The 24,729-nt window shown below is 34.9% G+C and overlaps 1 protein-coding gene across 3 annotated transcripts in view; it reads left to right on the top strand.

Moving 5' to 3' along the window:
- LOC135842512 (repulsive guidance molecule A-like) overlaps positions 1-24,729 on the top strand; it is a 214,983-nt gene that overhangs the window by 126,993 nt on the left and 63,261 nt on the right. The window contains exon 1 of one of the 3 annotated variants that reach the window (XM_065360005.1): positions 16,566-17,869. The exons of the other annotated variants lie outside the window; for them this stretch is intronic. The gene's annotated coding sequence lies outside the window, so the exon portion shown is untranslated. Of the gene's footprint in view, positions 1-16,565; positions 17,870-24,729 lie in introns of those variants that run through there. 3 annotated transcript variants of the gene reach the window in all.

Here is a 24,729-nt window from a genome sequence, read left to right as displayed (position 1 = left end):
ATACTGTGTGTTAGTGTGTGTGTGTGTGTTATGCATGACCAAAACGATGCGCACGTATTGTACAGAAAAAGAACAGATTTTTTCTTTTTTTTTTGTGCCTCCCACACCCTCCTACTAGTTCCTTTTGCAGGTTATCTTTCTTTTGAACAGTCCTGTATTACGCACACCCTTGTTCGAGAATCCGAACACTAAAGGCACAGCTGCGAATCTGACACCTGATTCGACACCTTTAGAAGAAAAAAGTTCTTTGGCCGAGATTTTGTGTTTGCCAAGTGAATTGGAATGAGCAACGTTGCTGGTGGATTTGGATTCGGATTTTTGTGCTCGCAGGTGATACCTGAATGCGTATTCGCTTTGGTCTACGTATTCTGCGCTGGTACTTGAAAGACATTCTCAATGTAGCCTGTAGGTCGTTATATTTGCGGTATTTAGGTGTATTGGAATCAAATGGGGTGGTAGAGATGGTGTGAAGTACGTACTACAGAAATGAATGATCTTTATAGTACGAGTATAAGGCGATGTGATGAATATGTAAAGGATGAGAGGAGACGGGTGGTATATCCTGTGCTTTGATGGGGCAAGTCGAGTGTGATTTTTTTTTTGTGGATGATAGTCGAACGATAGATAATTTAGGGGATGGAAGAGGGATAGAGGGGAGATGTTTTATGCTGCGTGATTTTTTTCATTTTGATTTGGTTGATTGATGAGTGGAAATGAAAATTTGAGAGGATTGCCTATGATGATTAAAAATAGAAAAGTTACGAGGCATGAATCAATTTTTTTTTAGAAAAAGGGAATTGTACGAAAAATTGGCCTTCAAAAAAATATCTACCTACGTTTTTAAAATCTCAACTTTTTAATTCAATATTTGCCCTCCTTTTCTCTTCGTTCTCCTCCCTCCCCTACAAAGGCTGAAAACTATAATTTCAAAACATTTTATTCAGAAAGAGGGAGTGATAAGTACTAAAAATTGGACTTCAAACAAATTTCTACGTTATGAAAATTTGAATTTTTCAATTCAGTATTCAGTCCCCCTTTCTCTCCCTTTCTCATTTCTCTCTGTTCCTTTCTTCACCCCCTTCCCTTCAAAAGCTAAAGGTATAATTTCCAGAAAAAAAATTGAAAGCTTGTAAATTAATTTTTATTCTTTATAATCATGTCTGACTATTGAAAACTTGGAAAAAATATGCGAATAATTTTCGTCGTTATGTTGGACTTTTAATTGCAAAAATGACCAATTTTTGGCATTTTGATGATATTATGTTTCATTTTGTGATATTATATCAGACTTTTTTTTAACTTGAAAAAAATTGATCAATTTACAATGTTTAAGAGAATTTAATTTTCTAAGTTTACATTTGATTCTGACCTTTGAGAACTTGGAAAAAATTTCGATAAAATATCCTGACATTATGTTGGACTTTTGAAAACTGAAAAAAATTAGCATTTTGAGAATTACTATGTCACACTCCGTGATATTTTTGGGTGGTGAAGGGGGGGGGGTTGATCATTTATTTTTAAGAATGCATCGCCAATAACTTCAAATTTTGTTTTTTTCCTTGTTGAAATTAAAAAATTTGAAAAATTCGATTAAAATTTTATGTTCTAGAATTCATTGCTAATACTTGAGTTCAAGTTTTTTTTTCTTTTAAAATTTAATCAGAAGGCTGCGTGAAATTAACCCAGTATTAAAATTCAAATTGTAAGTTCGAGTTTAGTTCCTTGTTGAAATTTGAAAAGTTCGATTATAATTTCTTTTTAAGACAAGTAAACATGATGTGCTATTCATCAATTTGGAGTTTGAAGGCATCAGGAAAGCAAACATTTCTTACAAAAATTTGGCTGAAAACTTAAATGTAAATGTTGACTCCCCCAACCCTTGAAAAATTCCATAAGTGCTCGAAAAATGACTTGCTGCATGAGAGTCCTGACTAACGTCCTACTAAAGTTCTATGTACTTTTTCATTTTTAAAGTTTTTTAGACTTCCTGACTTGAGCTCATTTTGCCCTCGTTTTTTAAAATTTGGAAAAAATGCAATAACCCCCCTCTCCTCCTGCCTACATAAACTCAGATATTAGGAAAATTGGAGAAAAAGTTGATATTTTTTCATAAAAGTACATTTCCCATGAATTTTGTTTTAAAAAATTTTCAAATCTAATTTTTGCGTTTGCTTTTTATGGAAAGAGTTTTGAGAAAGGGAGAGGGGGTGCATCAAATGTCATTATCGGGATGTTTTTTTCTAAAAACGATGAAAAAACGTTTAATGTGGTTATATGGTGAAAATAAGCTGATTTTCTGGCGAATTTATTCTGTGAGATAGATTTCATAAAAATATCTAAGCCTACCATTTTTTTTTACTTCGTATGTTTGCTCATGGAAATGGAGGTGTGGAGAGGGAGATTGGTCTGGCGAAAGGTTTCCACTTTGGGTTGAATGAAATCGTAAATTTTTCCTCTTCCTGCGAGAATAGGTAAAAAAAATGTTATCGTTAAAAATCAGAGAAATCGTTTTGAAGAAACGAAAAAATGTACATTGAAAAATTTCTGAAAGCTGCTGTGTGATAAAAATTGTAATGTTGAATTTTAATAAGTGGAATCGGCTTTGCACAAGATAAGAAAAGTTCATTGCAATATTGAAGATTGAAGAAAGACCTATTTTTTCATCACAGAGAACTGTGATTGTTTGAAAAGAATGTCGTTGTCGGTTTATTCGCACCTCTTCACTCTTCAACTTTTCAATCTAAGAATTTTAGATCCTTGAAATTACTGAATTTCTTCGAATGAGAATTTCCACTACTTTTTTTGTACAAAAGAAAGAATTCGATTGAGCTGCTGGAACTTTTTAAGATGTCTATTTTTTGAAGATGTTGAAAATACTGAAAAAATGCGTCTGCATAATAAAAAGCTTAGACATAAAAAATTGATCTTCCTCGTCACAATTTTTTCCCCTGAAATCGAAATCAGAATCCTAAGTTTGGAAAGTTGCAAATTAGCCCGAAATTTTTCAAGAATGAATATGATATTCGTGGGAATGGTTTGACAGGAAGGGGGGGATTAAGCTCATTTTTCGGTGATTTGCAATCGAGTCTCCCCTTTTCTCTAAACCCTGCAAAATTTGTCCCTAATCAGACTTCATCTTTTTGTTGTAATTTTTTAAATGTAGTGAAAAAAAGTGAAATGTGAAATCTCGAAATTGATTTCGATAATTTTTCATTGGTAGACAAAATGTTCTTTAAAAAAGGGGAGGGGAATGGTTTGCTATTGCATGTCTTCTTTTCGTGCCATGATGCAGAATATGCGGATTAGTTCGCAGTTTTCTTGACGTTTGTAACACTAATATATCACTTACTTCTTGACATCTTCGTTTCAACTCTCAAATTTTCAAAAATGAGAACTGAATGAATACGAAGCTTCACTAATTTGAAGTCATGTATCGTACCTGCCTCTTTTTCGTAATTACCAAGTTGATTGATTTGTTTTTCGAAAGAAGTATGCGAGTAAGAAAAAATGAAAACTTCGAGATCATGGGTTCGAGATGTATCTTCAATATTGTATTTTCCACTAATTTACAAGTAGTGTGGCAGTTTTGTAAGTTTTGAGTGACTTGAGAGTTATCTGCAGTTTTTTCTGATCCTTCTCATTGCAATCATGCTTACGAAAACAGTAATTTTTGGTGTTTTTTTGACTGCATTATTTGAAGCATATCGTTCAGACGATGGTGAATTTAAAAATCGAATAAGCCCCAATGACTGTCATCTGGAAGAACTTGAATATCCAGACCCTAAAAATCCGTACGAGTACAAAGTAAAAGGTCAATATTTCGACGAATATGGATTGGGCGGTATGTACAACTGTAAATTTGAGATGTTTCTGAATCATCGAAATTTGAATCATTATCATCTAATTTTTCAGTGCTGAACTATTTGAAATTAGACTGGGCTCCCATCGGATCTGTGAACAAAGATTACGTCAAGAAAATCTGCGAATGTTTTTTGGCTTCGTATTACGTTGCGAAAGGATTTTCGGCCCCAAACCAACTCCCAGCTGAGGTGGAAACGAATTATTCTTATTGTAGAGAACATCCGTATACGAGATGGTACCAAAAATGTTTACGTTCGCCTGTTGTGAAATGCTCAGTTGCAGATCAGGTATTCTTTTTGGGCGAATCTGTGAAATTTTATCTCACTAGAAGGGTTCGTAATGTATTTTTGTTTGAGGTGCCTCAATACGAATGGTCAAAAGTAACATGCACTGAAAGAAAAAAAGAATTTCTAATTAACTATCCAGCTGGAGACTTTAAACTCGTAGCTCCAGCGGTGGATTTGAAAAAATGTTATTAGGTCTAGTGATTATTGGAGTACCCTCGCCCCCTTTTGTATTATCCATAGAAGTATTTATGTTCATGTATTATAAATATTGAGAATTTGTTTTGAATTTTATTCGTTTATTACTTACTTACAATTTTTAATTTTCTCAATTATATTTATTTTTCATTTTCATCAATTTTTAAGCCAGCTCATCAAATCATGATGGGTATTTTGAACAGTATTTCCAAAACTTTACACAATTTTTTTTTTCGGTAATTCTTCTTCGCTTTGAATTTTTTATTTGCCTGTTCGAAAAATTTGTGATGTTTTCGTCCCTTTTAATTCACTTTCGGGATTCGAAGCACAAGAGATTAAAGTTTTTTGATGAACACACCATTTCACGAGCCAGCAGATCCCTAAATTTCGATTTGTCTAAAGTTTTTGAGTACCTAGTCGTACAGCTTTCACTTGTCAACTTGAAATTATTTATACCTATGCCTACCTCATTTATTTTGATAATTATCAAGTTCATTAGAATGCTACGAACCATTTGTTTTTCTAAAACGTATGGATTGAAACATAAAAAACAGTGAGATAGAGTTTAAGGCGTTTTGCTGTTGCTTGTGTACTATTGCACCTGTGCAGAGAACGATGACGATTTGATGATTTATGGTAACTTGGAAGTCATCAAATTTTGGTACTTTTCATCGTCGCAGTCATGTTTGTGAAAAAAATCATCTTCAACGTTTCATTTGTTGTCGCGTTTTTGAAAATATGCGCATATTGTTCGGGTTCCGATGAATATCCCAATCAAATATGCCCCGGAAAATGTAATTTGAACGAAATCGTGCGATCTGACCAGAATACTCCGGATAAATTAAAAGAACAATATTTCAGCGAGTACGGATTCGGTGGTATGTGGTCTACAAATTCTTAATTATTTGTGAAATGTTGATCGAAATTGAATAGTCTCAATTCTACAAAATGGTCTCATTTCAGTGCTGAATTATATGAAACTTGACTGGGCTTCGATTGGATCTGTGAATGAAGAAAATGTTAAAGAAATCTGCGAATGTTTTTTCAACACTTATTATGCTAAAAAACCACCTGGAACTGACGAAGGCAAAGAAAAATCTTCAGTTCACGCAGGAACGAATTTTCATTACTGCAAAGAATACGTGTTTTATTCGACGTTACTCAATAAATGCTTACGATCACCTGTGGTGAAATGTCTGGTGAAAAATCGGGTTTTCTATTTGGCGGAATCGGTGGCGTTTTATTTTAGTAGAAGGGTTCGCAATATTTTTCTGTTCGAACTTCATTTGGAGGATTGGACTAAGCTGAAGAAACCAGAATACGACGATTTCGTGATCAATTTTCCAGCCGGTGATTTTAAATTGTTCGCTCCTGCGGTTAATTTGAAACAATGTTATGGTGGTATTGATTCTGTAATTAATTTATAAAATGGTGCTAGAGTGAGAAGACGAATGTGTTTATTTTTTAGGGGATCAGCGCGCAAATTACATACCAATCAGAAATCGATCGTGATCGAAATTTGACTAATTGAACCTAAAAATCTATTAATCGAACCATTGAGTCGATTCATTTGTGATTTTCGATTCCGTATGATCGATTAAGTTTGAAATTGAAAAATCAATTTTAGCCTCAAAAATAAAACTCCTGATCGATAATCGATCAATCGAGCTTCAAAATCGATTTATTTGCGATTTTCGATTCAAGTATAAATAATTAGTTTGAGATGAAAGAAATCAATCATCGCCTCAAAATTATGGGTCTCGATCAAAAATCGATCTATGACCGAAAATCGATCAATCGATCTTCAAAATCGATTCATTTGCGATTTTCGATTCAAGTATAAATAATTATGTTCGAGTTGAAAAAAATCAATTACTGCCTCAAAATTATGGGTCTCGATCAAAAATCGATCTATGACCGAAAATCGATTGATCGATCTTCAAAATCGATTTATTTATTCACGATTTTCAATTCCATAATGATTGGTTATGCTCAAAATGAAAAAATCAATCTTGGTCACATTATGTGGGTTCTGGTCAAAAATCGATCAATCGGTCTCCAAAATCGATCTCGACCGAAAATCGATTAATCGGTCTTCAAAATCAATTTATTTTTTTGCGATTTTCAATTCCAAATGATCGGTCATGTTCAAAATGAAAAATCAGTCTTGGCCTCAAAATGTAGATCCCGACCAAAAATCGATTTTGATCAAAAATTGATTAATCGGTCTCCGAAATCGATTTATCTATTTGCGATTTTCAATCCCGTATAATCGGTCATGGGAAGGAGGGTTTTTGAGATGTTTTAAACAGATTTTCATATTTTTCAACTTTTTTTTGGGTCATTTCCAACTATCTACCGTTATCAAAAACCTGCTAAAAATCAATGTAACAACTTTGGCAGCTCAAAATTTGGTCTTGATGTTTTAGTAACGTGCTCTTTTAATAGCGAGAAATTTAGTTCAGTTGAAGTTGACGGCTTATGAAGGTTCCTTTGTTAGAAGTTTGAAAATCTGAATTTTGATTTTCAGAAGTAAAATGTGACTCTCAAGGTAAGTAGGGACCTTGTTGTGGCTCAAGGGATCTCAACATGGGTGTTACTGGTTACACTGAATTTTCTCTCAATTTCCAGGCCCAACTCATCAAGATAAAGTACATACCTATATGTAATTAAGTTGATACTTAATCTTTCATTTCAACCATTACGTCAGGTCTCAGGATGTTTTAACACCATTGTTTTACCTCAAGAATGATTTTTTTTTACCACTCCCAGCATTTGTAAAATCCTTAATTCTGCGAAGCTTCGTGCTTTAAATTTTCTAAAGACTTGAAACAGGCACGTACATCTTCGTCAATTTGACACACATTTATCTTGTAGTTATTGTTTCAAGATCATTATTCATGTTGCAGAAGAGCATCGCGAACAAAAAGATCTTTTTCTCTGCAAGATGTGAAGTCATTAAGCTATACCTGACTTTTTTTATGGGTTGTTTCTTAGAAATTTGCTAAATTTTGAGGATTTTGTTAAAATTTGCGATGTGGTAGTGAAACCAAGTTCAAGTTTGAAGTCAACTCTCGTCTCTTCGTAGTTTGCACTCGAGAATTTTATGACATTTTCCCAAATTGTTCACTGGAGAGTTTGTCAAATATTATTCTTATCGCGATGGTGATCACGGATGTGAAAAAATTGGTCATAATTTTTGTTCTGGTACCATTATTGAACATTTATGGTACAAATGGCTTGAACGTTATAGGCCCTCATCAATGCCAATTAGATGATTTCGAACGTTCAGTGCCAGAAGCGCCTGATAAACTGAAAAATCAGTATTTGAGTGAACATGGAATCGGTGGTACGTACGGGAAATCGTGGTATCTAAAGTCTTAAATTAGTTTCTTACTTCAAGCTTATCGTTTCAGCGATGAATTTTTTGAAATTAGACTGGGCTATAATAACTTCCTTAGACGATGAAAACGTCGCTCAGATTTGTCGATGTTTTGCCAAAGTCTACTACTCAAAGAAGAAAGGATCTGAGGCTGCGGTCAAACAAGACGCATCTCCAGCTGGAGAAGAAAACCCTGCGGAAGAAAATGCAGCGAATTCAGATTCAGAGACCTTTAAAACTATACCTGTAGAGGAAGGACCAGCACCTGTAGAAGAAGACGAAACGTCTCCGATAACTGATCAGAACACCAATCGGTGCTTATACAAATTATTGGTATTGCAGACCGTATTTTTATACTAGATGGTTCCGCAAATGTTTAGGTATACCTGTTGCTCAATGTTGGGCTGGTGGTAGAGTTTTCCATCTAGCCACATCTGTGAAGTGTTACTTTACTAGACGACTTCGTAATATATATGTTTTTGAGCTTAGCCAAGAAGAGGTGGGGAAATTGGAAGTAAAGAGATCGAAATCGAATGGCGAAGTTACTGATGTTATTGTCAATTATCCTGCCGGCGATTTTAAATTTTTTGCTCCTGCGGTAGATTTGAAACAGTTTTATTTGATTTAGATGTGAAAGATGTGAATTGTGAATACCTAATATAATTTTTGGTGTTAAGGAGACGTTTAATTTGGGTATTTCAAATATTGTGACTGGTTTGACTCAACTCTGTATGTTTACTTATTGGATGGTTTTGAAGTTGATAGGAAATTTTTCAATTTTTGGGAGTGATTGTGGTTGCAAAACGTGAAATGGACATCACTGACATCAGGGTACAAATGAATGGAAGTATTGTTCATGTTTTTGAAAGCTTTTCAAAATGTCAGAAAGTCATTTTGAAAAGTTTAGTCAAGTTACCAAAAATTACCAGTAATTTTCCAGAAATCATCAGTAATGTTTTAGAAATTGATGAAGTAGAATCATCAGTGATTTACCAAAAATTACCACCAAAAATTACTGGTAATTTACCAAAAATTACTGGTAATTTACCAAAAATTACTGGTAATTTACCAAAAGTTACTGGTAATTTACCAAAAATTACTGGTAATTTACCAAAAATTACTGGTAATTTACCAAAAATTACTGGTAATTTACCAAAAATTATACCAGTAATTTTCCAGAAATTACCAGTAATGTATTAGAAATTAATACCTAAAATTGAATTATCGGTGATTTACCAAAAATTACCAGTAATTTACCAGAAATTACCTGTAATTTACCAGAAATTACCTGTAATTCACCTGAAATTACCTGTAATTTACCAAAAATTACTGGTAATTTACCAATAGTTACCAATAATTTACCAAAAATTACCAGTAATTTACCAGAAATTACCTGTAATTTACCAGAAATCACCTGTAATTTACCTGAAATTACCTGTAATTTACCTGAAATTACCTGTAATTTACCTGAAATTACCTGTAATTTACCAGATATTACCTGTAATTTACCAAAAATTACCTGTAATTTACCTGTAATTTACCATAATAACCTGTAATTTACCAGAAATTACCAGTGAGTGACCAAAAATGACCAGTAATTTACTAAAAATGGGTATAAAGTCCCTCTTCAAGAAAAGTTGAATCGTGGACTTGTTTTTTGCTTTGACATAATGTCAAAAATTCATAGAAATTTTATCCACGTCAATAATATAATTATCAGTAATTTACCAACAATTTTCAATAATTCACCAAAAATTACCAAATGGCTTGATAAATTAATTATTACCGTAGTTACTAGTCATTTTCCTCGATTTTCACATTTTTACCGTAATTACCAATATTGACTGTTAATTTCTTCTGTCATGTGGATGGAAATGTGTGTTACTAGAAAATCTAAGTAAATTTTGCCATTGGCGATACGTTTATGTATATGGTAAATACGGTGTAATAACGGTAAATTCAGGGTAATTACGGTAAATTTAGGGTAATTATGGTAAATTCTGGGTAATTACGGTAAATAGGGGTAATTATGTGAAATACCGAGAAATTGCCGTGTAATAAACACAGGGGTAATTTTGGTCTATAGAGGACAATTATTCCTAATACTGGGTAATTACGGTAAATAAGTGGTCATTACGGTAAACACACAATAATTATGATAAATATGCTGTACTTGAGGTAAATACGCGGTAATTACGGTGAATACCGCGAAATTTTGTATTTTAATCGGCACAAAGGGTGAAATTTTATCATTTAGTGTCGATGATTTTCAATATTACTATTGCGTGTAGTTATTGTATCTCTTTTTTCCATCTCTTACCACATATTACTCGAAGCGAAATCACCTGCCTCTCACTTCACCTTTCGCTACCTAATGAAGAAAAGCTTCCAGCGAAACAAACGCGTTGCAAAATTATCGATCAAAAGATGAAATGAAATTCGACAGCTTTATCCGCTTTTATCAATTAGCCCCGCAGGTGATTGGCTTCTGTAGTTCGTGTAGGTAAATTTTCCACATCCTACCGAGCTGTGTTCTGTTCGCGAATAACAAAAGGGCAATTGTAAAAGTAGATATTGAAATTGAGATTTAAACAAATACACGAAAATTTTACCACAACAATATAGATTTTTTGGCGTGTAGGTAGAGGGGAGACGATTTAATTAAACCATTACAAAGTATGAGTAGGTATTTATGCTGGTCTAAAATAATGTGTAGATAGGTGAATGTAGTATGTATAATAGCTCATGGGGTCGATTATGACATTGCTATGAATAGTGTACGATTAGTTCCGGTGTGTATGGACTTCGCGAACAGTGTGTACTGTGTATGCACTGTGTACGCATATTACATATTTCATATTCGCGTTGGTATGATGAATTTTCAGGAGCTCAGTGTACTTACCTATTCTAGAGAGTAGAAACGAAGGAGAGGTGATTCCATGTTGTACTTATATGCCGAAAAATCAAACTTAGGTTAACCGTGAAAAAAAAATTCTATTACAAGGACATGTTTCTTGAAACTGCCAAAAGAGTATAGAGGCAGAAGAAAGAGGTAGTGACGCGAATAAACGAAATTGATCGTTAATTTACTGTAACAACAGAGTTGAACGCAATTTAGCGAGGCAATTTTCGATAGCACACAAAACAATACAGATGCATTCGTACGAGTACTACACAGCCGCAATGTTTATTGCCTATGGTTAAGTACGAGTGTTTCTTGGTGTACGTCGGTAGTGATTTTATACTTTATAAAATGTATGAATGTATTGTATACTGTTGTATATTGAGGTCTTGTACTTGGGTATATATCTGAAAAGACTACGTTACCTGGACTGGACTGTGTAGTGTATAGGTTGGTCGAATCGAGGTACCGCGTATACTGGTGAAGATAATTACTATTTATTATACGCGAGCTCGTACTTGGTTTGAAATCGTGATCCGAGTATTTAACCGGTCTATTGTTATAATAAAACGATATTTAGAATCTTGATTCTTGATACGAGTGATTTTTAACCCCTTCCTTCCTTCTCTTTGGTCTCGAGTGGGATTTGGCGTGTGCTTCGGATACCTGTGGTGAGAGATTTTTTACATGTCATTGTAACGTCGTGTAACCAGAGATTTGAAGAGGAGGAGCAAGCGGGTTGACTCTAAGTTTATGAGGTCAGTTAATGTAAAGATTGAAAACGATTTATATTAAAATGAAGCGAAATGGTCAAAAAAAATTCCTGCGTAGTTCGAAGTTATGAATGACAATTGACAACCACCCTCCGCGTCACATTTCAATATTGATTATCCAATTCTAGAACATCGATGCGATCTATCAAAATGATGCAAGATGATAATTTTCAATCAACTTCGAAAGTCGTGATTATTTTTTGTATTGACCCTTCTCGATGAAGTTTTTCTCTCTCCCCTTACCATCCTCCCCCTCTGAACTGAATCAAAGCCAGAAAATAAGACATTTTCTCAACTCAGGATACTTACTTATTGATATGTACTTGTAGTTTGGTTGTGTATATTGTGGCTCAAGTAATTGAAATAATTTCAATGTTCGATTGTATTTCTTTTTGTTTCAGGTGAGTACAATTTTTCATCGTTAGAGTAATGAAACATGTGGCCTCATTGCCCTCGTATTGGAGTAAGTAAGTCTCATTTCAAAAAACTATTGCTCTTACTTCATTTCAACTTGATTTTTCCAAAAAAATTTTGAGTAAGTCTTATAGATGCCCAATTGAGTTCAAGTAAACGTGGCAAAAATTTGAGATGTCCAATTTGTCCTGCTAATTGTGCAATGTTATGATTTTATGCTCTAAATTGAAATTTCTCCAAAAATGTTATCTCTTCCCTTTCACAAAAGTGATTTTCAAAGAATCAATCTTAATTTTTTTGGGGTGGGGGAATAAATAGATTGCAAAAATACGCTCCAAAGAAGTTTAAAAATTTGATCATTTCTAATATTTTTGGCGGGAGGGGAAATGAAGGGGAGGGGAGAGAGGGGGTAAAATCGCACTAATTTGAAAAAAACACTGTATGTTCAAAATGTTTGTGTGCTTGTGAAAATAATTCACATATTTTTGGGATCATTAAATGCCACTGTTTTCAGGGATTTTTTGAACCTTTTTACTTTTCTGTGGGCTGGTGGGGGGAGGGGGTTGTTTCATATCTTTTTTTTCAATGTTGAAAAAAATAGAAAGCATCAAAAAGTAGCTTATTTTTTTGATATGAGGAGATTTGGGCAAGAGATAACTTTAAATGTTGTGTTCTCGTACATTTCTCCAAATTAATTTTTTCCTGAACGAAAAAATCCAGAATTGCCATTTTTCCGAACGATCAAGAAAAGACCTGTTTTTTTGTCAACCTTTTTTAAAAAAGTCTTGTATTTTGCCAAAATCTTAAAATGTTTATTTTCCTTTAACAAAATTGTCAAGAAAGATCTATTTTGCTTTTGGAATTACTTTCAAAATTATGTCAAAATTGTCAAAAAAAACTCATTTTTTGCCCTAAATTGCAGAAAAAACTGCATTTTGGGTCAACATTTTCAAAAATTCTTGCTTTTTTGTCGCAAAACAATGTTTTGTTGGTGAAAATTAAGTACAAGAAAAAATAGCTTTTTCATCAAAATTGTCAAAAAAAGTGTCACGTTTTTTGGTCAAAGCTGAAAACCCACTTCTTTGTAAAAACTTTTAAAAAGACACAATTTTTGTTAAAATTGCCAAAAAAAATCCTTTTTATTAGTCAAAATTTTCTGAAAATATTGCCTATTTGGTCACAAATTTTTCTCTTTTTTTCGTCAAAATTGCAAAAATAAAATCTGTTTTTCATCAAACAAAATTACCAAAAACTTGTTCTTTTTCTAAATTGCAAAATTCTTTTTTTTTTGTAAACACTATAGGTAAGCAATTCATCAGCTATTCGCTGATTGCAAGATAGTTTTTGCACTTGTTTTCACCATATTGGTTGATCAATGGTTGCATTAGTTGCTAAGTTTGCTTTTAAATACATATCAACTTGAAGCATGAATGTGATTTTTCATGTCTTGACCTTTTTTTTGTAATTTATCAAGTAGAATGTACCTAGACCTACTACTTTTATTGAAATGAAGTCAAATAAACTTGTAAATTAGAACATTCATGATTCAAATAAATAAAATCATTTGTACACAAATAAAAAAATATTGAAAATTTAATTCCAAATCAGTCCCAAATTTGGTTTTGATAAACAGTAATATTGCTGATTGCCTCTATGTCGAAATACTGTTTGTTGATTGGCTGCGTATAAACTGAAAATTCATAAATTTATTGCCATTTAAAAATTGCGTAGAAATTTCTGATGGATACAGTGCTAAAATTCTAATCATCACCAACAGAGCTGTAGGACAGAAACAATTTTTGGATTGGATTTCAGTATGAAAATTTATTCATTTTGGGATCGGACTTGTTTCGGGATTTGTTCTTCTGAATTTTCATTTCAGTCTTGGGATTCGTTCTGGGATTGAAAAAATTGTTTTGGTTCCGGGATGAATCAGTTCTGGTTTCAGGATTTTCATTTCAACCAATTTTAAGCCCAAATTGACCAATGAACCCTGCAAGAGGTCTAAAAAATGGGATGTTTTGACATGAAGAATCTGATGGTGTAATTAGTTCAACGTTCTAAATGCATATTTTGCTCAATTCCCCAAGTACTTGTAATTTCCATTAGGTATAGTCTGAATAAATTGACAATTTATCAAAAAAATGTCACTGAAAAAAGGCAAAAATTGAAATCCTGAAATCAAAACAAATTTTGTTTCAGTTCCAGGATTGTTTTTGGTTCTAAAATTATATCGGTTCTGGGATTTTTTTGGTTTTGGGATCACAAAAAATAACAATTTTGGTTTTAGGATCGTTTCGGACCCACAGCTCTGATCACCAGCACAAACTACAGCTGCTGGTTATTTCTTCGAATATGGCACCAAAATATTGCTATAAGCATCATAACCCGCACAACAATTGTCGACATCGACATTTACATCGACTACATTCTTTTCCAACATAATGATGGAAAAGCGATCAATTAATTATTTAGTAGGAATCTTCTGTCCGTACAAAAGCCAGGTAAATGAAAATTTTCAAAATTTTCTCATTATTTCTGATACCTCAACATGCCATCTCGACATGTAGATGTAAAATTTGATGCTCGAAATTTACATCTACAACTATGTCGACCAATTTTTCAAAATTAAAATTTCTGTTTTAGTGTTTAAAAGTTTTGTAAACATTCAAAGATATGATCTTGTTCAATGAGGAAAACAAATTTTTTAGGGCATTGATGAAATTATGCACTTTTCCACAGTTTGGAGTTGTAGATGATATGATGATGATATTGTGGACGTATTTGTTGATGTCGAATTTCACATCGACATTAACATCGACATGTCGACATGAAAAATGGATTAGTTTAGTACTCTTAGATAAAGTATTGCACCATCTTTGATACATATAAAGAATTTCTGTTCAACTATTTGATTGTACAGACTTTTCGTCTGTACTTCTTCGGAAGTGGACTTTATGTCGATGCTGTTTTCAGCATGAGAGCACGAGCAATAGTCACATCAGAGGAAATAATTTTTGGAAAAAAAATGTTCAATTTTTAAACTCAAATTTTATAATGTTACAACGCAGGAGGTCGACATAAATTTCGATGTGAATGTCAATCCATCCACATCCGTCACTTTTGGATGCCACATGTCGATGTGAATTTTGACAGTGTTGAGCCAATTGTCGACACGAATGCAGATCAACATCAGTCGACAATTACATCGACAATCGCTTCGACACAGGGTTGAAATTCACATCGACATGTGGCATCCAAAAGTGATGGATGTGGATGGGTCGACATTCACATCGAAATTAGCATGGTCATTGTTGTACCGGAATAAAATCCTAATCTCTAATTGGCTTTATTGAAATGCTATTCGCTGATTGGTTAGAAGTTGAAAGACATTAATGAAGAAGTGAAAACAATAGTTTTTTCGCGCATGCATCCAGTAAAAACTGTATTTTTTTTTGTTAAATTGTCTGAAAGTCTAGTTTTTTTTTCATAAAACCTCAAAAAAAGACTGATTCTCCATCAGAATTGCAGAGAATACTCGTTTTTTGTCAAAATTGCCCGAAAGTTTAGTCAAGTTACTGTTACTAGAATATTGCAAGGAATTCTGGCTACAAAAAAAAAAAGAAAAATCCAGGGAAAATTCATTCGGGGAAATGGTCATTCCGGATGATGACAGTGCAGGATAATGGATTCATATACTCGTGCTCGTAAGATCATCCCAGAGAATTTTAATTTTGAATATAGATGACAATTTTTGGCATTTTTTAAATTAGTGCTTTGTTTTGATCGATATTTTCGAGAAAATGATTCAAATTTTTACCCTAGTTTGGCCAGTTTCGATTAAATTCTTTTCTACTATCATTCTAACGATTAACGAATCACTTTTCCAATTCAAAAGCAAAATTCACTTGAAATTAAATTAATAGGAGTAATTATTATAATTACACTCGATGACTCGAGTAGATTTTGATTTTGATGTTGTGCTTCAAAAACCTAGCTCAGTTTGACTTCTGTTTCGAGCAGGGTTTCAAATTTCGTTCAAAAAAATAGATAATTTGTGATCTGTCACGAGAAAACCAGGTTAGTGTCCAAAAAATCGATATATTTTTTTTGATGGATATTGGTAGTACTCAGGGTGCAGAATCTGCCTGTGGCGGTAAAAACGTTCGCGAACGATTTTAATAGAGCAACTACAAAAAAAATGAAAAAAATTTTTTTTTCTTCATTTTCTTAAAATGTATGCCCGGGGGAGTCAGCATGCAAATTTTTGTGGATATCCGCTCACATTTGTAGGATTAAGGCCGTTTTTTTGAAATTTGAATGAGGCTTAAGCTGGAAAAATCAACTCTTTTCACCTTGAACAAGTTTTTTTGAAAAAATTGAAAAACTCAATAAATAACTTATTTTATGTTAATAATTCATTCTTAGTAGTTTTCGCAAAATTTTTGGTGCGAAATTTTGAAAAAACGAAAAAATCGATTTAGGGAAATTTCGATTATCAGCCTTTGGCAACCCTGATTTTGAAAAAAATGTCAGGTTATGTTGGCATCCCTGGTGGTCAAAAATGGTCCAAGTTTCACGGACCTACGAATCATAGATCCCCAAACACATAGATTCAAAACTTCAAATGCCCGTCCTGTAAAATTTATGTTTTGGACACTAACCTGGTTTTCTCGTGACAGATCACATTTTATCGAATTTGATTTTGTTTTTGATTCGAGTACCACCGCCGTAGACCTGGTGTTTCAAATCGTTGAAAAAGGTGCAAAACTGTTCGCTTCTCAAAATTGTAGGCAATGAGGTGAATATAAGTATACATATGTATCTTGGCTAAATATACAAAAATGAAATCCATAACAACGAACCTCGGTCTTAAAATGACTCGAGCCTTAGCCATATTAAATTGAGCCGAGATCGGAGCATGGGCAAGGTCGTAATCGATGGTTTTATACTATAAGTTGATGAACCGGCGGACAATGGGACTATTAATTGTGGTGGAATGCGAAGAATATAAACATTTTTATGCGTCGTACATTATAAGATTAATATAATAAAAGAATATTAGCTTCGCGGATACGGATTATGGTACGAGAATGAGACTCGCAAGGAGGCAAGGCAGAGCAGAGCCAGAGTTATCGAACCTTCGAGGCTTCGATATGGATAGTCCTGCGTAGATTTTGAGGTGAGGAGAGAGAGTCTTCGACTAAATTAGGATCTAAAAACATCCGAAATTTCGGATAAATAATATTAAGAAAGCTATAAAACCGAAAACAGCATCGCCATTAAGTACTCGATAATCGAATAATGGCGTAAAAATAATTTAATAACACTAATTAATTCCTCTCAGCTCTGTCCCCTCCTCCTCATTCAATCAATCAAATCACTCCAGCTAAAAAAAAAAAAAAAAAAAAAAAACTCATCAATCATCCTAATCGAGATTAAAAGACTATTCAAAAAATAAAAATAAAAAACTCGTCGAAAAAATTCAATCGTCGAGCCGCGTGTTGGCAACACTGCCTTCGAACCGCGAAGTATCGCTCACGTTACTACGGTGATCGCGCGTACAACGCGTAGGATATTCATAGTGAAGCTCGAAGACTTTCAGCTTATTGTATGTATGTATACTATAGAGTTGTCGGTGGTGGGGATAACACATCTTGTAGAGTGTCGGACTCGGCTATAGTTATTGCATTCCAAGCAGGAGCAGATCTACTCGTATTCGTCGTGAACAATAGTCGTATGTGTGATATCGAGCTAGTGAACTCGACGTTGTCGTCTATGTGTTTTCGGTGTGTTTTTCTACGATAGAATAGGTAATTTTATCGTCGTAATTTTTCAAATTTCCATCGTATCTTTTTGTGTTTGACGAAATTGCGGAATTTTTTCACGTAATTATTCGAATTTAGCTTTCGTAACTACGTCGACGTTGGTTTTTTTCGCGTATTAATTTGTATAAATATTTTATAATAACGAAGAAATATATTGTGTATGTGTTTTGAGTGTACCTATACGATGTGTTATTTCAAGTTGGATGAAAATACGCAGGCGGTGTTTCGTAAGTTATTTTTACCTACTTGTGGTTTTAGATCTAATATGTAGGTAAATGAGGATTCGTAGATTATGATTTAGGAATCGAAATGATAAAGTGCTGAATCAATGGTGTAAAGATAGGTATTCAATTCGTATTGCTAAAAAAGACTAGACAGAGTGACGACGATTTATCAAAATAATCGTAGAGAGATTCCAAAAAGACACGACGAATGCGTGTTGTGTTTTAATTATATGATAGATGATTTGAAATATTATGTCGTAAGAATTTAAATAAACTCGGTTCCCTAAATTGAGTCGTCGAGTTTTGCAACGACGAATAATAATTAACTCGGGTTGTTTTCCTTCGTGATTTTTTAATTATTGTGTAATTAACGCTGTCGAATAATACGCTGTTCGTTGTTTTGTCGTTTGTGTAAATTACCCCGACCCGAGGCTGAGTTCCTTCCTTGATAAGAAACGGTAAGGGTAGGTTGTAAAAAGACCATGTGCGTCGTTGAGTTGAGTAAGGAAGATTACAACCAGGAAATGGTGTTTGGAAAAGTGTTCGAATCGTTGATTCGAGTGGTTGAAAATTTTTTCTATCACGTTGAAAGTATTAATTGTTCAGCTGTTCTTGGAAAAGTATAATATACTGTATCGTCTTCTCTAGATTTCAAAATTATATGTTATTTTACGACTATACGACGATGAGTGACGTAGATAATTACGAGTAATGGCGCTTAAATGCGAATTAGTGTGGTTCGCGGAAAGCTAACTAATTTTGCGATGATGTGAGATGCTCCGAGTGTTTTGGTTTAAGTGTTATTTGATTGGATAAAATTGGAAATTAGTGTTTAGATAGGTTGGTGGGGGTTTCAGGAATGATTATTAAGACGAGAATTTCATTTTACAGAGATAGGGATGATTGTTTTAGAGTGATAGAAGAGTGTTGATCGTCGAATGATTGAATGATCACTCCTACATATCGTACTTTGTATTATTTAATTAATGTGAATAAATTTGGCAACGTTGTAAATGGAGAAATTGAATAAAAATATCGTAATGTCGAGCCAAAAGTATTATTAACAACGTAAAAATCATCATAATCGTACTTTCAAGTCCTCGGTTAGTAAATGTAGAAAATAATCCTATAAAAACATTGTATAGGTAGGTACATAGAATAATAACAAGTGCTTGGTGGAAAAGCACATTCGCCATTGTGTCTGGTAATACCGAACACCAAACCACACGTAGTCTTCTGAATACATTTCTCTGTTTAGTACCTAGTATTTTTCCCATTTCGAAATGCATATAGAATAGAGAGAAAGAACTGACTAGTGAGAAGACCTTTATAAATAAACGTGCGTGTTGCATTTGTTGCTGCTGGTTTGGTGTGTGTGTTGGAGGGATATGGACAGAGTGTTGTAGGTGAAAGGGGATGTAGGAGGGTAAAAAAAAATCCCGCACTTCTTTCACCTTCGACGACGATTAAGCTCCCTTATAATCTTCACATTAGTTCCACTTTTAAATGGGCTGTATAGAGAGCATTGTTGCCTTGTGTATGGTGGATCCTAAATATATACCTGGTTGGAAACCCTCTTTATACCATCATGTGGCTGGTTAGCAACAACAACGTTTTTAGTTTATTAAAAGGCGAAATATTATACGCGGGTAACCTTATATTTAGGAGTCTTTTAGTATATAGGAGTATGTACCTTGAGTGTAGCAAAACCCTATATTTAAGTAGAACACTGATACTCTGTTGTCTGATGATCCAATATAATGATTGCTGATTTTTTTTTAATGAATGAAGGGTGGGAATTTTTCATTAGAAAGGCTTCCCTCGAGTGTGTGTCTGTGAAGATCAGACATCGCAGAAGAAATTTTTTTGTAGGCAAAGCTGTCTTCAAGTCTCTGTGTGTGTAGAGCAGACATCTCAAAAGGGTATAGATTATTTTTGTGTGTGCGAAGCTCCTCTGGAGTCTGCAGACATGACAGAAATTTGGCCAGGCTATGTCGATTGTCGATGATGAAGAAGCTGAACTCGAGAGGCTGAGGATACCAACATGCAAGTGCCAGAGATTAAAAAATGGTTTGAAATTTATTTGACGGGCTAAGCAGACTAGAAGATTGTATCATATGTTGAAGAAACTATGCTGGTCATAGTATGGCATGGGCAAAGATAGCTATAGATGTTTATCCTCCTCCGGTTTTGGTACATACGAGTACGTCCATCGGTGTGCATGGTTCGTTCGTCGTTCAGAGAGCAGAGTTTGAATAAATCGAACATGTCTGGTAATCGGAACTGGTTTGAAGCGTACATCGTCTTTCAGATATAGAGGATTTTTTACGCAGCGTATACGGTTACCTTAGTTATATGTATAGGCACGATGTGTGTTATCTTTTAATATCTATCGAAAAGGGGTTCCAAAACGCCCGAAAAATACTCCCTGTAATGTTGAGTTCAACTTGAGCAAGTTTGCAAATCAGCAGGTAATTTAGACCATATGGTGTGAAAGATCCAATCTCCGGATTGAGAATGTATAAATGCATCTGCAGAATGCATTCGCAAACAAATTTTACCAACCACTGTAACAACGCCTTCGTATAAAAATATGTTCATTGAGAAATCTTATATATAAATGTATTATATGTATATGTGGATCTATCTTTCTTTCGTTTTTTCTTTTTCGTGTATGTAATTCGCTGGCTGGACTCTCTCCCTGTGCCTCGACTATATATTTTATGTTCATTATTCATTCATTTTTTCATGTTCCACCTCCGCGCCTAGCTTCTCGTAACACGAGCATTTGCATGCGATTAACGTGGACTTGACTCGGATGGCACGATCGTGTTTTGGATTAATTGGATACGAAGGAGAGGAGGCGAAGGCGAAATTTGTTCCTCGATGACAGGCTGTATGGCAGTCGAGAGTAGAGTTTGAATGGTGAACGGTGAACTTTTAATGCATACAGAGAGATTGGTGGTGATGGTTATGTGTGTTGGAGGTTTATCTATGGATTTGATCTGATGAACATAAGTTCGAAGAACATGGGATATGTTGTGCTGTGCAACGATTACCGAACCAACTGTCGAGAAATGTGATCGTGTTATGAAGATGTTCTAAAACGGGGACTGGTTCGTTAAGATGAGGAGAATAAGAATCGATGGTAATTAATGAATTTGACCGAGACGTGTCCTCAGCTCTCGAAATATCTGTAAGAGGTGATTTTTCATCGTGTACTGGTTAGTAGATGAGATGATGATGATGCTGGAGAGGAAAAGATCGAGATGGTGATTGAAAAACGATGAGGGAGAGGTGGTGGGTGATTGAAGAGGTTGATTGGTTTGGTCATAGGTAGATGTGATGGTAGCTTTGATGAGCTATCTGCAGGTTTTCGAATGGTTTTCATTGATTGTGGAGATCGGATTTGGAAGAGAGGAATGCTGAAGTGAGTTGTTGATGATTCAGATTGCTAGACAAGAATTAATGGAGATTGGTCGAGATGTTTGCAGAAGCATTTGAAGAAGGTGTTGATGAGAAAAATGAGCTTCTGGAATTCCTCTGAAGACGTTTGGAAAGTCAGATTTGGAAGAGTTAGGAATGCTGAAGTGAGCTGTCGATAATTTGGAGTGTTCACTTTAGACAAGGATTGATGGAAATTGGGGGAGATGTACGGTATGACACAAAAGTAGTGCTTGGTGGCTTTTATTTCTACTGATAGATGGAAAGAGCTAGCGAGATGAATGAAGTGTTGTTGAGCAGGGAAATAAGTTGTAGAGCGTGAAAAATTGAACCATTTGTGCTGATCGGATTTTGAAAATGGCAAGAAATTTGCAACCAGGGAACTTTCGATGGTTAGCTGCGATTTATTGAACCGGTTTCAAAATCTGATTAGTGAAAAAGGTTCAATTTTTCAGGCTCTACAACTTTTGTTCCAAGCCTTTTTCTCTATCTCCAATTTTTAGATGATTGTCAAAAACTGGTTGCTAAATGCGAACCAATGAACCGGTTTCAAAATTGTGATTAGACAGAATTGTGCTATTTTTCACGCTCTACAACTTTTGTTTCAAGCTTTTTTCGCCATCTACAATTTTTGGATAATTTTCGATAACTGGCTGCAAATTAATGAACCGGTTTCAAAATCCAATCAGCGTAAATGGTTCAATTTTTTATGCTCTACAACTTTTGTTTCAGGCTTTTTTCTCTATTTCCAATTTTTAGGTGATTGTCAACAACTGGTTGCTAAATGCGAACCAATGAACCAGTTTCGAAATGTGATAAGTCAGAATTGTGATATTTTTCACGCTCTACAACTTTTGTTTCAAGCTTTTTTCACCATCTGCAATTTTTGGGTGTTTTTTATTGATTGGTTGCAAATTAATGAACCGGTTTCAAAAAAATCATATTGCGTTTTTGTCGCCTTAGTGTATAGAATACTTTGCGCGAATAAAAACAAGTTTGAATTTTTTGACCAAACCGGTTTTTCAATTTGTGGACACTTTGTGCATAGACCTGAAATTTTCAAGGTCGTTTTTGAAAGCCCTTATTTTTTCCTACTCAACGCCGCTTCATTCATCTCGCTAGATCTTTCCACTTAGAAATAAAAGCCACCGAGCACTACTTTTATGTCATACTGTATACAGAAGCAGTCTACATTGTTCACAAAGTACTGATGTCATTCATATTGAAAAGTATGGCCTTCTGGAATTCCTCTGAAGATACTTGGAAAGTTTTTGGCTAGTTTGAAGGTGTCCAATAACATGAATGGTGCTGGAAATTGCTGAAAAATTGCCTAATTAAATTTCAGACCACTTCTGGAAGTGTGAAGCTCTGTTGAAAATTATTTGTAATTTTGCAAATTCATTGTTGTGGTCTCAGAAAATGCTTTTCCCCAATTGGAAATTGTTGATATTCTTTGTACGCTGAACTGCTGAAGTAAGCTATTGATTATTTGAAGTGTTCAGTCTGTGCAAGCATTGAATTGATGGCGATTGGGTGAGACGTTTGTGGAAGAAATTCACAAGGTGTTGATGTGACTCATCTCGAGAAGTATGAGCATCTGGAATTCTTCTGTAGATCTTTGTCAAGTCAGATTTGGAAGTTTTAGGAATGCTGAAGTGAACTGTTGGTGATTGAAAGTATTTTGCTTGGACAAGAATTGATAGCGATTGGGTGAGGCGTTTGCAAAAGCATCCGCCAAAGTTCACAAGGTGTTGATGCGATTGATCACGAGAAGTATGAGCTTTTGGAATTCCTGTGAAGTCATTTAGAAGGTTTTTTTGCTGGTTTTAAGGCGCTCAATAACATGCATGGTGCTGGAAATCCTAGAAAAATTGCAGAATTACATTGCAGACCACTTTTAGCAGCAACAAGTTCTATTGAAAATGAATAATTTAGCAAATTCCTTGTTTTGGTCTCAGATCATGCGCTTCTCCAATTGCAGCTTGCTGGCCATCTTTTGGAAAATTGATCCTTGGAAGTACCAATCATGTTTCTTCAGTCAGCTGACTGATTTTTGGCAAATTCCTTCAGTTCATCAAGAGTTTCATGCTGTTGGATGAATCCATGGTCAATGGAAATCTTATTTTTGGGACCAGACGTGTTTCAAATCAGTGAGTGATTGACGAACATGAAGTTCCATGTGCTGCAGGATCAGTTTCATCTATCTGATGATTTTTTGGGAAATTTCTTCAATTAATCGGGAGTCTTGTGCTGGTAGATGAATCTCTGGTCGATGGAAATCTTATTTGCAGGCCAGACCTGTCTCAAATCAGTAATTGATTAAAGGCCATGACATCCCAAATGCTGCAGGATCAGCTTCATCATAAGATCCAAAGAATCTTCAACGCATATCTCCCTGCAAAATTCTTCCACCATTTCTTAAATCAATCCATCACGACCTTCACACCCCTTTTTTCCCACTTCCTCGTCTAATCTCCAACCAAATACGTAAGCCAAAAAACCACATCACAGCAACTCGACCGTGATCGTCGCGACACATTCTAATTCGGCAAATCCCACCGCAGACCTCCCAGTCGGTAATACGTATATGTATATTTGCAAGTCGGAGTAAAAAAAAAACAAAAAACACAAAACTATCGATCGTTAATCTCCATCGAAAGGCTATAAAACTGCGTTTAATTATCTGGCGTGATCTCGCCGGAATCCGTCCGTCCGCGTACCGACCAAAACCAACTCATTAAATAACGCCAACCGAACTGAACAGAGAGGCTCGCATAGACATTACACATAGATACGTAGAGGTATAGTACATCGTTGAATATATCGACTCGTTCGAAGCCTCCTAACGAACTGGTTCGTACCTCAGAAGACCCGACACGACACCTCGGTCGAGAACAAGAAGTAAAAAAACCTCGTCTTCTTGTGAAACAGCGGCTGCTGCAGCGTCGGTTATCTCACGTGGACCGTATTTATCGAACGATCGATGTTTGTTAATCTGATTCCATAATATATAAATTTTAACGAGATTGTCGAACCGTTCGGCGCGGCGACGATCGAGAAAAAAAACAAATGCTGTAAGACTAGTTTTTTTTTTTTTAGTTTTATTTGAGATTCCAACTTTCGAGTCGGTTGCATTGTCAGTAGGAGGAAGAGAAGTGGGAGGAGATATTGTGAGGTATTTTGAGCTGTTTTGTGAGTTCCAAGGCTGGAAGTAATTCGAGATGGTTTGTGAAAATTGGTGGATTTGCAAAATTTTGAGATCCTAAGTGGAGAAAGAGAAGGGCTGTGTGGAGATTGGGTGTTTTAAGGGAAATTTTGCGAGTTCTAGGGATGGAAAATTGTATTTCCTTACTTCGAAGGTCTCTCAAATTTCGGTCTAAAATGTACCTAATGGATTACACTCTTGTTTAAAATCAATC

The sequence above is a fragment of the Planococcus citri genome, chromosome 4, assembly GCF_950023065.1.
Source record: "Planococcus citri chromosome 4, ihPlaCitr1.1, whole genome shotgun sequence".
NCBI classification, from domain to species: domain Eukaryota; kingdom Metazoa; phylum Arthropoda; class Insecta; order Hemiptera; family Pseudococcidae; genus Planococcus; species Planococcus citri.
The sequence above is the reverse complement of the archived record's forward strand: the minus strand, read 5'-3'. Positions and strand labels throughout refer to the sequence as shown.